The sequence below is a fragment of the Oryctolagus cuniculus genome, chromosome 5 (genome assembly GCF_964237555.1).
Source record: "Oryctolagus cuniculus chromosome 5, mOryCun1.1, whole genome shotgun sequence".
Classification (NCBI taxonomy): Eukaryota; Metazoa; Chordata; class Mammalia; order Lagomorpha; family Leporidae; genus Oryctolagus; species Oryctolagus cuniculus.
The window spans coordinates 70,552,226-70,564,181 of record NC_091436.1 but is presented as its reverse complement, the minus strand read 5'-3'; positions in this window follow the sequence as shown (position 1 = coordinate 70,564,181).

Genomic DNA, 11,956 nt, shown 5'->3' with positions numbered 1-11,956 from the left:
TGTCTGCTGGTTAAGCCTATTAATATATTTAGTTTTAGCATTTGGAATTAGATAGTTGTGAAGAAACAAGAACAGATACTAAACTTAAAAATTATTTTGTTTTGAGGAGGACAATTGGCTTAACAGTTAAGATGCCGGTTTGTATGCCTATATCCCAAATCAGAGTGCCTGGGTTCAAGTCCCAGCTTCATTCTTGACTCTATTTTCCTGTTAATGTACTTTCTGGAAGACAGCAGTTGATACCTCAAACTTTTGGGTCCCTGACACTCACATGGCAGATCTGGATTGAATTGAGTTTCTTGCTCCAAGCTTCAACTTGGTCCAGGCCCAGCAGATAGGAATCAGTAGATAGGCACTCTATTTTGTCTTCCTGACTATTAAATAAATAAATAATTTAAAATCCTTAATATTCTAGGGCTGGTGTTAGAGGGTAGTGGATTAAACCACCACCTGGGACACTGGCATTCCAGGTGAGTACTAGTTAGAATTATGGCTTCTCTGCTTTTTGTCCAGCTTCCTGCTATGTCCTTGGACAGTGGAAGCTGGCCTGAATCCTTGGAACCTGCCTATAAGCTCCAGGCTCTTGGCTTCAGCCTGGACTAGTCCTGGCTGTTGAGTTGTTTGGGGAGTGAGTCAGTGGGTGGAATATCTGACCTCCCTCTCTCAAACTCTTCCATTCAAATAAGTGGATAAATCCTTTTAAAAACATTCTTAATATTATTTATTTCAAAAATAAAATTATTTTTGTTAGTAGTTGAAACTTATTGAATCAGTTCCGATTTTTCTTCTCAAAATTTTATTCCTTTTAAAAAATGCCTGTTATGTATGTGATTATTTGAATCATTTTTGAAAGTTCTTGGTACTGACTAATTAATGTCCTATAGTTATTATAGCTTATACTCTATAGCTGTTTTTGCTATCTAGAATAATTTGGTTGATTCTTTCCTGAAAGAAATATTTCATTTTATTTTATTTTTTTAATGTCTTAGGCTGGTACTGTGAGGAAATGCTAATATTTTTACAGTTTGAAAAAAAAAAAGTATCTTTTCAAAGCTTGCAGCACAAGATTAAATTAAGAGTAAATTCTCTTAAATTTTCCATAGTAGTGAAGTATTGGGAATAGTTTGAAAGGTATTAAAGTTAATTCCTCTGTAAAGGTTATATAGAATTCAGTAGTAAAGCCCTCAGGTCCTGGATTCTTTCTTATTAGGAGACTTTTAAATAATGCTTCAGTCTTGGTTTTTTGTTTTGTTTCTGTTTAGATTTTTTGATATTTTCTTGATTTAATCTTTATAGGTGACATATATAATGATATATTATGATATATAATAATATATATAATATATACATATATACATATGTATAATATCCAGGAATATTTATCCATTTCTTTGAGCTTTTTTGCACGTAGTTTTTAATAGTAATTTTTAGCATGTATTTTTCATAGTAATTTTCTATGATCCTTTCTAATTTGATGGTGTCAGCCTTAATGTCTCTTTTGCATCTCTAATTCTATTTAAGTCTTTTTCTTTGTTAGTCTGGCTAAACATTTGCCTATTCTGTTTATCTTTTCAGAAAACCAGCTTTTTATTTTATTTCATATACATATTTTTTAGTTTCAATTTTGTTTTTTCTGCTCTGATCTTTATTTTTTCTCACTTCCTGATAATTTTGTGTTTAGTTTGTTCCTGCCTTTCTAAGTCCTTGCAATGAATCATTAGATGATATACTTAAGATATTTCTGGTTTTTTTTTTAAGATTTATTTATTTATTTGAAAGTCAGAGTTACACAGAGAGAGAAGGAGAGGCAGAGAGAGAGAGAGAAAGGTCTTTATCTGCTGAATCACTCCCCAGTTGGCCCAACAGCCAAAGCTGTGCCGACCCAAAGCTAGGAGCCAGGAGATTTACCTGCTATACCACAGCACTGGCCCCTCTGTTTTTTTAATTTTAAATTTTTTTTAAATTTTTAAATTTTTTTTAGTGTAAGCTTTTAGTGCTATAAACTTCCCTCTTATTACTGCTTTTGCTGTATCCCATAGGTTTTGATGTGATGTATTTTCATTTTCGTTTAACTGAAGGAAGTTTCTGATTTTGTTTTTGTTTTTGTTTTGCAATTTATTTTTATTTATTTGAAAGGCAGAGTTACAGAGAGGGAGAGGGAGACACAGAGAGACCTGCCATCCCCCTGGCTCATTCCCCAAATGGCCACAATGGCTGGGGCTGGGCAGGCCAAAGTAAGGAGCCAGGAGTTTCATCCAGATCTTCCATACTGATGCAGGGGCTCAGGTAATTGGCCCAACCTCCACATTCTTACTAGGTAGATTAGCAGAGAGTTGCATCAGAAGTGGAGCATCAGGACTTGAACCAACACCCAAATAGGATGCTGGCATTGCAGGCTGTGGCTTTTCCTGCTTTACCACAATGCTGGCTCCTCTGATTTCCTTTTTAATTTCTATAATGACCCATTGGTCATTCAGTAGCATATTGCTTAATTTCCATGTATTGTAAATATTCTATTGTTCTTGTTGTGATTTCTATTTTTATTCCTTTTTGGCCTGAGAAGATAACATGGTATGATTTTAATCTTTTTAAATTCTCTGAGACTTGATTTGTAGCCTAATGTATGTTCTGTCCTAGAGAATGTTCCATGTGTTGATGAGATGAATGTGTGTTCTGTATCTGTTGGGTGAAATGTCCTGTAAATATCTGTTAGGTCCATTTACTCAATAATATGGTTCAACTCCATTGTATCTTTGTTAATTCCCTGTCTGGATAATCTGTCCTTTGATGATAGTGAAGTGTTGAATTCCCCCACTATTATTTAATTGGAGTCTATCTCTCCCTTCAGTCTAATAGTATTTTCTGTATATATCTATGTACTCTTGTGTTGGGGGCATATATATTTATGATTGTTATATCTTGTTACAGAATCAATAATTTTGTCCACATATAATATCCTTCTTTATCCCTTTTTGCAGTTTTTATTTAAAATCTATTTTATCTTATATGAATATAGCTACTACTGCTCAATTTTGGTTTCCATTTGCCTGGTATATCTTTTTCCATCCATTCATTTTCGGTCTACACATATCTTCTTATCTGTGAAGTGAGTTTCTTGTAGGTAGCATGCAGTTATGTCTTTTTAATTTTTTTTAAAGATTTTATTTATTTATCTGAGAAGTAGAATCACAGACAGAGAGAGGGAGAGACAGAGAGAAAGATCTTCCATCTGCTAGTTCCCTCCCCCAAATGGCTGCAATGGCCAGAGCTGTGCTGATCTGAAGCCAGGAGCCAGGAGCTTCTTCTGGGTCTCCCACATGGGTGCAGGGGCCCAAGCATTTAGGCCATCTTCTACTGCTTTCTCAGACTGTAGCAGAGAGCTAGATCAGAAGAGGAGCAGCTGGGTCTCAAACTAGCATCCATATAGGATGCCAGCACACTGCATGCAGCAGCTTTACTCATAGCACCATAGGGCCATAGCACCAGCCCTTACTTTTTTTAAGATTTTGTTTATTTATCTGAGAAGTATAGTCACAGACTGAGAGAGGGAGAGACAGAGAGAAAGAGTTTTTTTTTTTTTTTTTTTTTTTTTTTAATCCATCAGCATCCCTAAATCTTTTGCCTGGTGAATTTAACCCATTTACTTTCAAGGTTGTTATTAATGGATTAGAACTAAAACCTATCATTTTGTCAATTGGTTACTGATTGTACATGCTCTATTAGTGAATTCTATAATGTCATGCGTTTTTAATATGACTTCTAATGTAGGACTGTCTTAAGAATTTCTTGTAAGACTAATTTGGTGGTGAATTCTCTCAGATTTTATTTGTGAAGTACATTGTTTCTCTTTCACTTCTAAAGGATAGCTTTGCTGTATATAATATACTTGGTTCAAAGTTTTTTTTTAAGACCTTGACAATTTCATCCAACTCTTCTGGCATGTAGGATTCCTGTTAAAGAGATTGCTGTTAGTCTAAATGGTTTTCCTTTTTATGTAACTCAATGTTTTCTTCTTACTGTCTTTAGGACTCTTTCTTTATCCTTAATTTAGCACAAGTTGACTACAGCACATCTTGGAGAGATTTTTTTTTATTGAATCTGCTTGGAATCCTTTGAGCTTCCTCTATCTGGATGTCCATGACTCTTTCAACTTGGGAAGTTATTATTTCACATTGCATGTTCTCAACACCTTTTCCCTTCTTTCTCTTTCAAGAATTCCTGTAACATGAATATTTGGTTAGTTAATGGTATCTCATATTTCAGGTAGGTTTTTTCTTCATTCTTTAAAATTCTTTTCTCTTTATTTTGGTCTGATTGGGTTATTTCAAAGTCTTGCCTTCCAAATCAGAAATTGTTCCCTCTACTTGTTTTTTTTTTTCTGCCATTGAAGCTCTATTTTATTTTTTATTTCATTGGCTGAAGATTTAATCTCCAAAATTTCTGTTTGGTCATTTTCTTAAAAGATTTTATTTATTTACTTGAAAGGTAGAGTTACAGTGAGAGGGAGATATGGAGAGAAAGTTCCTCCATCTACTGGTTCACTCCCCAAATAGATGAAATGGCCAGAGCTGAGCTGATCTGAAGCCAGGAATTAGGAACCTCATCCAGTCTCCCACACGGGTGCAGGGGCCCAAGGACTTGAACCATCATCCACTGCTTTCTCAGGCCATAGCAGAGAGCTGGATCAGAACCGGTGCCCATATGGGATGCTGGTGCCACAGGTGGAGGATAAACCCATTACACCACAGCACCAGTCCCTGGCTATTCTTAGTGATATCTATTTCCTTAGTGAATGTTTCAATAATTTTACCTATTGTTTTACTCATTTCTTTAAGCTATCTGTATTCTCTTATATCATATTTAGTTTTATTACAATCATTATTTTGAATTCTATTTCTTGCATTTAATAGATATTTAAATTTGGATCTATTTCTGGAGAACTATTATATTCTTTTGGCATTGTCTTGCTACCTTGCTTCTTTTTTTTTTTTTGACAGGCAGAGTGGATAGTGAGAGAGAGAGACAGAGAGAAAGGTCTTCCTTTGCCATTGGTTCACCCTCCAATGGCCGCCGCGGCCAGCACGCTGCGGCTGGCACACCACGCTGATCTGATGGCAGGAGCCAGGTACTTCTCCTGGTCTCCCATGGGGTGCAGGGCCCAAGTACTTGGGCCATCCTCCACTGCACTCCCTGGTCACAGCAGAGAGCTGGCCTGGAAGAGGGGCAACTGGGACAGAATCCGGCACCCCAACGGGGACTAGAACCCGGTGTGCCGGCGCTGCAAGGCGGAGGATTAGCCTAGTGAGCCATGGTACCGGCCGCTACCTTGCTTCTTCATGGTTCTTGTGTCTCTACATTGATGTCTGCACATCTGGAGTAGGTTTTGTTTTAAAGTTTTTGATTTAGATGGAATACAGGGTATCACTTGGTTTTTTGCTTTGGCGTTGGTTCTAGTTGAGTCCAGAAGTATTTCTTTTACTTTACTTTCTTTTACTTTAATCAGTGTCAGCTGTGATTATAAATAACACTGCAGCAGTTTATGGAGGGATAGAAGCATGACTTTGAAGGTGAATTTGGGCTTCCTTGAGTGTGTATATTCAATCTGGATGCATCCAGAGCTGGATGTCAGTTACATTAGGGATTATGATAGCCAGGCCCTTGCTATTGTTCTGTGGGACAAAAAGGGGGCTGTCCCCTTGTTCCACAGAAAGAGGGATCATCACACCATTAGCTATAGGTCTAGGCCTGTGTGATGTGGAAGGGACCCTCCTCAGTTCCTCCTGAGAAAGTGAGAATGGTGCTGAGGCATATAACAGAATCTATAGTCACAGTACTAAGGGATATGAATGGAACTCTGTTATAGTTATACAGGGTGCCTGCATGGTATATAAGAGATTTTGCACTGGCAGGTATGGGTCTGGAGAGGTTGAATGCTGGCAGATTCTTCCTTAGGTCCCACAGGTTAGATTCCAGTGGGCTTGAGGGAATTAATACTGATTGTTACAGTCCTAGTGTTGCAGGATACAGTGGGGTCATAACCCAGATCTCCCACAGTAGGATCCAGATATTGGGGATGGTGATTGCCACCTCCTGAGACAGAATGATGCATCAGAGAACTGCAGATATGGCAAGTTACTCCAAGGATTATAGTACTAACTTCAGATGTTGTATATCTAAATGGCACAGATGGAACTGCCTTCAGTTCTCAGGAGGCATACAAAGTGGTTCTGGGCTTTGTACCTGGGGCTTTCAGTAGTGTGAGCTAGAAGTACAGAGGGAACCTCCTCAGGTTGGGCTCAATTTTTTTTATGTACGGATGCTAGTGTTACCCCAAAAAGCTGAGGTTAACTCCCCGGATTACATAGAGTGAGTTAGCACAGCTCTCAGGCTTATGCTCAGAACTCCTACTGTTGCAGGATGCAGAATTTCAGCTCTCTGACTTGTAAATTACCCTGTAAACTGTGGTATAGTGGGTTAAGCCACTGCCTGTGATGCCAGCATCCTGTATGGGCAATGGTTTGTGTCTGAGCTGCTCCATTTCCAATCTAGCTCCCTGCTAATGGACTGAGAAAAGCAACAGAAGATGGCCCAATGTTTGGGCCCCTGCCACCCACTTGGGAGACCTGAATGAAGCCCCTGTCTTGTGGCTTCAGCCTGGCCCAGCATTGGCATTGCAGCCATCTGCAGGAGTTAATCAGTAGATGCAAGATCTCTTTGTTTCTTCCTCTCTCTCTATGTAACTCTAACTTTCTAAATAAATGAATCTTAAAAAAATTGCCCTGATTCTGGTCTGGTAATGGCATGATGACATGCTGTCTGCTGACTCAGAACACAGTTCAGCCAGGTCTCTGTCATACTCAATTGAGACTAACTCTTTGTGAAGCTGTGGGAGGGGAGAGAGGCACTGTGGCTTCCCTTTTTAGAGCAAAATTATATCTTAGACCCATCAGCTTCCCAGGCTGGAATTGAAGTTAATGGGGACTGTAGAATTCTCCTTCAGTTAAAGATGTGCCAGGGCAACTTCTTCCTATCTTGCCTGGGGAAGATAACATTTCTCTGGCAGCAGCTGGGTGCATGGATGCAAGGATGGCTGGTATCCTGGTCAACCACATCATGTCTGTCCTCTTCTCTTGCTACCATAAGGGAGTCTCTGTTCTTTTAGTCACTGCTCCACTGAAATTTTCTGTCAGTCAGTCATCTGGGAGTGTGGTCCTTTCATTGTATTTCCATTATTGTTCTGTGGCTTCTCACGATTCAGCCACCTTGGATCTCCTCTTTTGTATTGTTTTTTAAATCTCCATTTCAGTTATTTTCAGACTAATTTGTAGTATTTACTTCTTTTTGTTATTTTTGAGTTTTATTTATTTTTGTTTTTAATACTTCTTTGAGTTATAGTAGTAGGTTATTTATTTGAGGTTTTTCTTTTTATTCAGTGTAGGAATTGTTTGCAATAAACTTCCTTCTTAGTACTGCTTACTTGTATCCTGTGTTTTAGTATGTTGTATTTCCATTTCATTAGTGTCAAGAAATTTAAAAATTTTTTCTACTTCATTTCTTCCTTGATCAGTGATTTGATCAAGAGTAAGTTGTTTAATTTTCATGTTTGTATAGTTTCCAAATTTTTAAGGTTACTGATTTCTAGTTTTATTGCTATTGTTGTCTGGAAAGATATGTTATCATTCAAATTTTGAGAATTGTTGAGACTTGAAAACTTGTTGAGACTTATTTTGTGACTTAGCACATTATCTATCCTGGAAATGTTCTATGTAGTGTTTAGAAGAATGTGTATTCTGCAGTTATTGGATGAAATCTTCCATAAAGGTGAATTAGATCCAATTGTTCTAGGGTACAGTTTAACTCTGCTATTTCTTTGTTGATTTCCTGAATTTGCCTAAATAGTTGCTCTTTCCAGTGAGTTTTATAACTTCCAATATTTGCTTCTTATTTATTAGCAATTGTTTCTTTCAGTTTAGAGGATTATCATTGGCATTTCTTGTAAGATAGATCCAGTGGTGTTAAATTCTCTCATCCTCTCTGGAGTCTTTTCCAAGAAGTCTTTGCATGTGCCAATATCTTGCAGGGTTTCTACAATGTTCTCTAATAATTTGGAGTTGTTATATTTTTAAGTATACTTTCTAGCAATTTGGTATTCTCAAATCTTTTTGGAACACCAATAACTTAGATATTTTCATTTCCTTGCTGTTCAATGTTCCCAAAGCTTATCTTTTTCATGTTAAAAAATTTTTATAAGTAACTTGATGAAGCAGGCTAAGAGATACAAATAGAAAGTCAGGGGCATCTGCCTGCTTACTCCTAAATGTTTGCAGTAGCTGGAGGACTGAAGATGGGAGCCTGGAATGCAATGCATGTCTACTGTATGGAAGACAGAAACCCAACTACCTGGAACTATTACCGCTGTTTCTCAGGTTCCACAACCGCAGGAAGCTGGAGCTAGGAATCAAACTCAGGCACCCTGGCATTGGATGTAGGCTTCTCAATGAGGCATCTTAACAGCAAGGCCAAATGCCTGCCCCCCTATAAAATTACTTCATTCTTCTTGATTCTTTTTTTTCTTCCAACTGTGCATTTTGAAATGGTCTTTGATCTCATTGATTCTTTTATTTGAATTTTGTGCTTTTTCTTCCTTCTACTGTGCTTAAAATTTTGCATAATATCATAATATTCTTTTTAGCTCAAGGACTTCTCATTAATTTAAAAATCACTTCCATCTCTATGTTAGAGTATTGATGTTTCTCTGTGTTTTGTTGAATGTTGTTATGTTTCCTTAAATTAACTGTTTTTAATTCTTCATCTGAGTGTTTGCAGACATCTATTGCCAACTGTTTAGTTTCTAGTGTTTAATTTTGTTAATTTTATGTGAAGTCATGATGCCCTTAAAATTTTTAATGCTTATTGGCATATGATGTTATTTATACACTGAAAGTTCACACATTTATTATCAGCTTTGTAATATGGCTTTGTTCCTGTCCTAGAAATTTTATGCATTCAGTTTATTTTCTCTGAGCCTGTGGACCCTTCTGCTGTTTCAACACTAGGTGGAACCCTACATTTGAGTTTGCTGTAAGTCCATTGCTGGTGTGTTGTTACTGATTCAGCACTAGTGATCACCCCAAGTCTGGGATTTTCCTAGAGCTACAGCTGGTGTCTTGTTTATAATGAACTCAGGAGCAACAAAAACAATAGTTTATCTCTGTAAGCCTCTAACTGGAGTTAGAGTAAGCCTAAACACCGTTTCTACAGTAAGTGTTCTTTGGTTCTTTGATCAGGCAATTCTGCTTTATCCTGGACATCATTACGCAGGGACTGGCTCCAGGCTCCTATTGCATTGACTTGATGACCATTTCCCTTTCTTCCCTGAAGTGGGCAATTATTTTCTCTGTGTTATGCTCCTTGAGCTTGAGGGTGGAATGAGGTAGACAGTCCTGTGTCCACTTGGACACTTGGACACTATAGCCCACTGAGACTGACACAACACAGAGTAGGACTAGGCTTATGCTGCATTGGTTTCCTGCTGATGAGGTATACTTGCAGCATAAGACTGTGAAATCAGCTACAGGTGCTGCTGACCCAGATAAAAGTCCAATCAACTGGGACTGTATGTCTCTACCTGGCACTGGAGTAGGTCTAGTGGCTCCATATGCAGACAATGACTTGGAGATAAGATTCTTTGTCATCTACATAGTGTTGTTTTACTAGCCTGGCATTAAGTTCCAAGACTTAATTTTATGCTCTCTTTCCTGCAACATCCCCCAACATTTGGAGACTTGCTCCTTGGTATCTAAACAAGATTGAGGGATGGTAGAAGAAGTCCATTGGCTTCTTTGATCAACAGTAAGCTTGTGTGAGGCTGCAGGGAATTGAGTAGTCTTGAGAATGAATTCAAGGCCCACTCATGACTAGTGATGCTACAGACCAAAACATGCATCCATTCTACTAAGGTGCAAATTTCCATCTGGTGTTGAGGCAGGTCTTGAGGTTCCATTTTTGAGAACTAGCCTAGGGGCAGGGACACATGGGCTCCATATGGTGCCAAGTCTTTATATGTAAGGCCCAGCAGTGGTCTCTAAGGCAACATCCTGTATTCAATTTCCTTTTACATTTTTTAGCATCTGGAGCCTTGTTCTGGTGTCTATCCACGGTTGGGAGAAGGAGTAGTAGTGGGAATTCCTTGGCTACCTGGCTAAGGAGCTTACTTAGGTTTTGTCTGCCCTGGAAACAGAGTAATGGGGCCTTGTCCAGAACTGATTTTTTTGTTTTTCAAAACAGACCTGGTACTTAATTTCAAGCATAACATCTAGACTCAATTCTCTCTCCCTCTTCCAAGTGGCTGAAATCTCTTCCTACAGAACTTCTTGGAGCTGAGAGAGATGATGTTTCAATCCTTTCCTTCTTGCTTTCTTCAAAGCATCTTTTCTTGTTATTAAAGTAAAGCAAACACTAATGTTTCTCATTTGTACTCTTTAGTTTTTGTGAAGGTGTCTTATGTGTGTGAATAGCTGTCAGAATGGATGTCTCTGAATTGTTTAACCCAGCCACTGTCTTGCTTCACCCTCCTGAATATGAAGAATTTGACCTGTTTTTCCCCCTGACTATGAAAAATGTCAAATATATAGCATAGTTGAAAGAATATTTTTGAGAACATTGTTCAAAATGTGTCCAAACTACTAAATAGCAGTTTAATTACCTTTACATGGTATACCTTAACCAGATAAACTTAAGCTGAGGGCCAAGGCAGTTTGTTATTTGGCCTCCTGAATACTATAAACTCTAATGTTGTGGCCAGGTGCTATGAACATGACTGTTTATGGAAAAAGCCAAGAATTATGTGGATGAGGTCCTGATGCGTGGCACTTAAAGGCTATCTAAATATATTTTATCCTCTGTCAATAAAAACCAGGTAATAAAAATGCCTCATAAATATCAAAATAAAAACCAACAAAAATCCTTGATTGTTTTGAGAGTGAATATATGTTTGCTTATCCAGCTTTTTATGAAAAAAGCCTTTAGCAGGCCATTATTTTAGACTTTCCTTCATATTTTCATAGATCACATTTTCTCATTATTTTTACTTGTGAAAATGAGATTCCTGAAGGAAGTAATATAAAGATAACAATGAAATAGTAACTGATTTGAATGTAAAATGATCTCATGTGATTCTCCTCTGTTGATAGATATGATTCAGGTTAGAGATTTCAAGCCCACAATAGAAGCTTTTTGCATATCTCCCTGGTCTATTAATCTTCCACATTAGTCAGTATTCTTTAAATAAACTGAATCATTTTTATACCTGCCCAAATATGACTTCTACAAAACCATAATAGTAATTAAACTGTGATAGACATCTTGATTAAAAAACAAAAACAAAAACAAAAACAAAATCACTCAGCTCCAGGTCATGCTGTGTTTTCTGTGAAATGAATTTGGTCATAACACAGTTAAGTCACTTTTTTTCTTTGAATATTAAGTGACTCAAATAATTACAGCAACATGTATGGGAAACTTTGGCATTTTAAGCTTATGAAATTACTTTTTAAATGTGTACAGAATATAATATCTTTGTTCCTAAGGCTATAAGCATTGAACTGAAACTAATAACTATAAGCTACCCAGTGCCACACCTGAGAAATTGTGATCTGCTGCATAACTTAGTGTTTGCAAAAAGTTGATGCAATAGAAATAAAATATTTTGTGTTTGCACACATGCACACATACTAGATTCTCATTTTGAGTGTTTTTCTTCCAATGCTTAATAATTAACAATTTATCCTTAAGGATTAAAAAGAGGCATATGAAAGATAAACATTTTATAGAAAATTGCATATATATAAATATATGTACACATGTATATACATATACACGTGATTTTTACTGTGTAAAAATTAAAAATGGCTTGCAAAATTAATTATAAAATAATATTTTGTTTTATCACAAAATG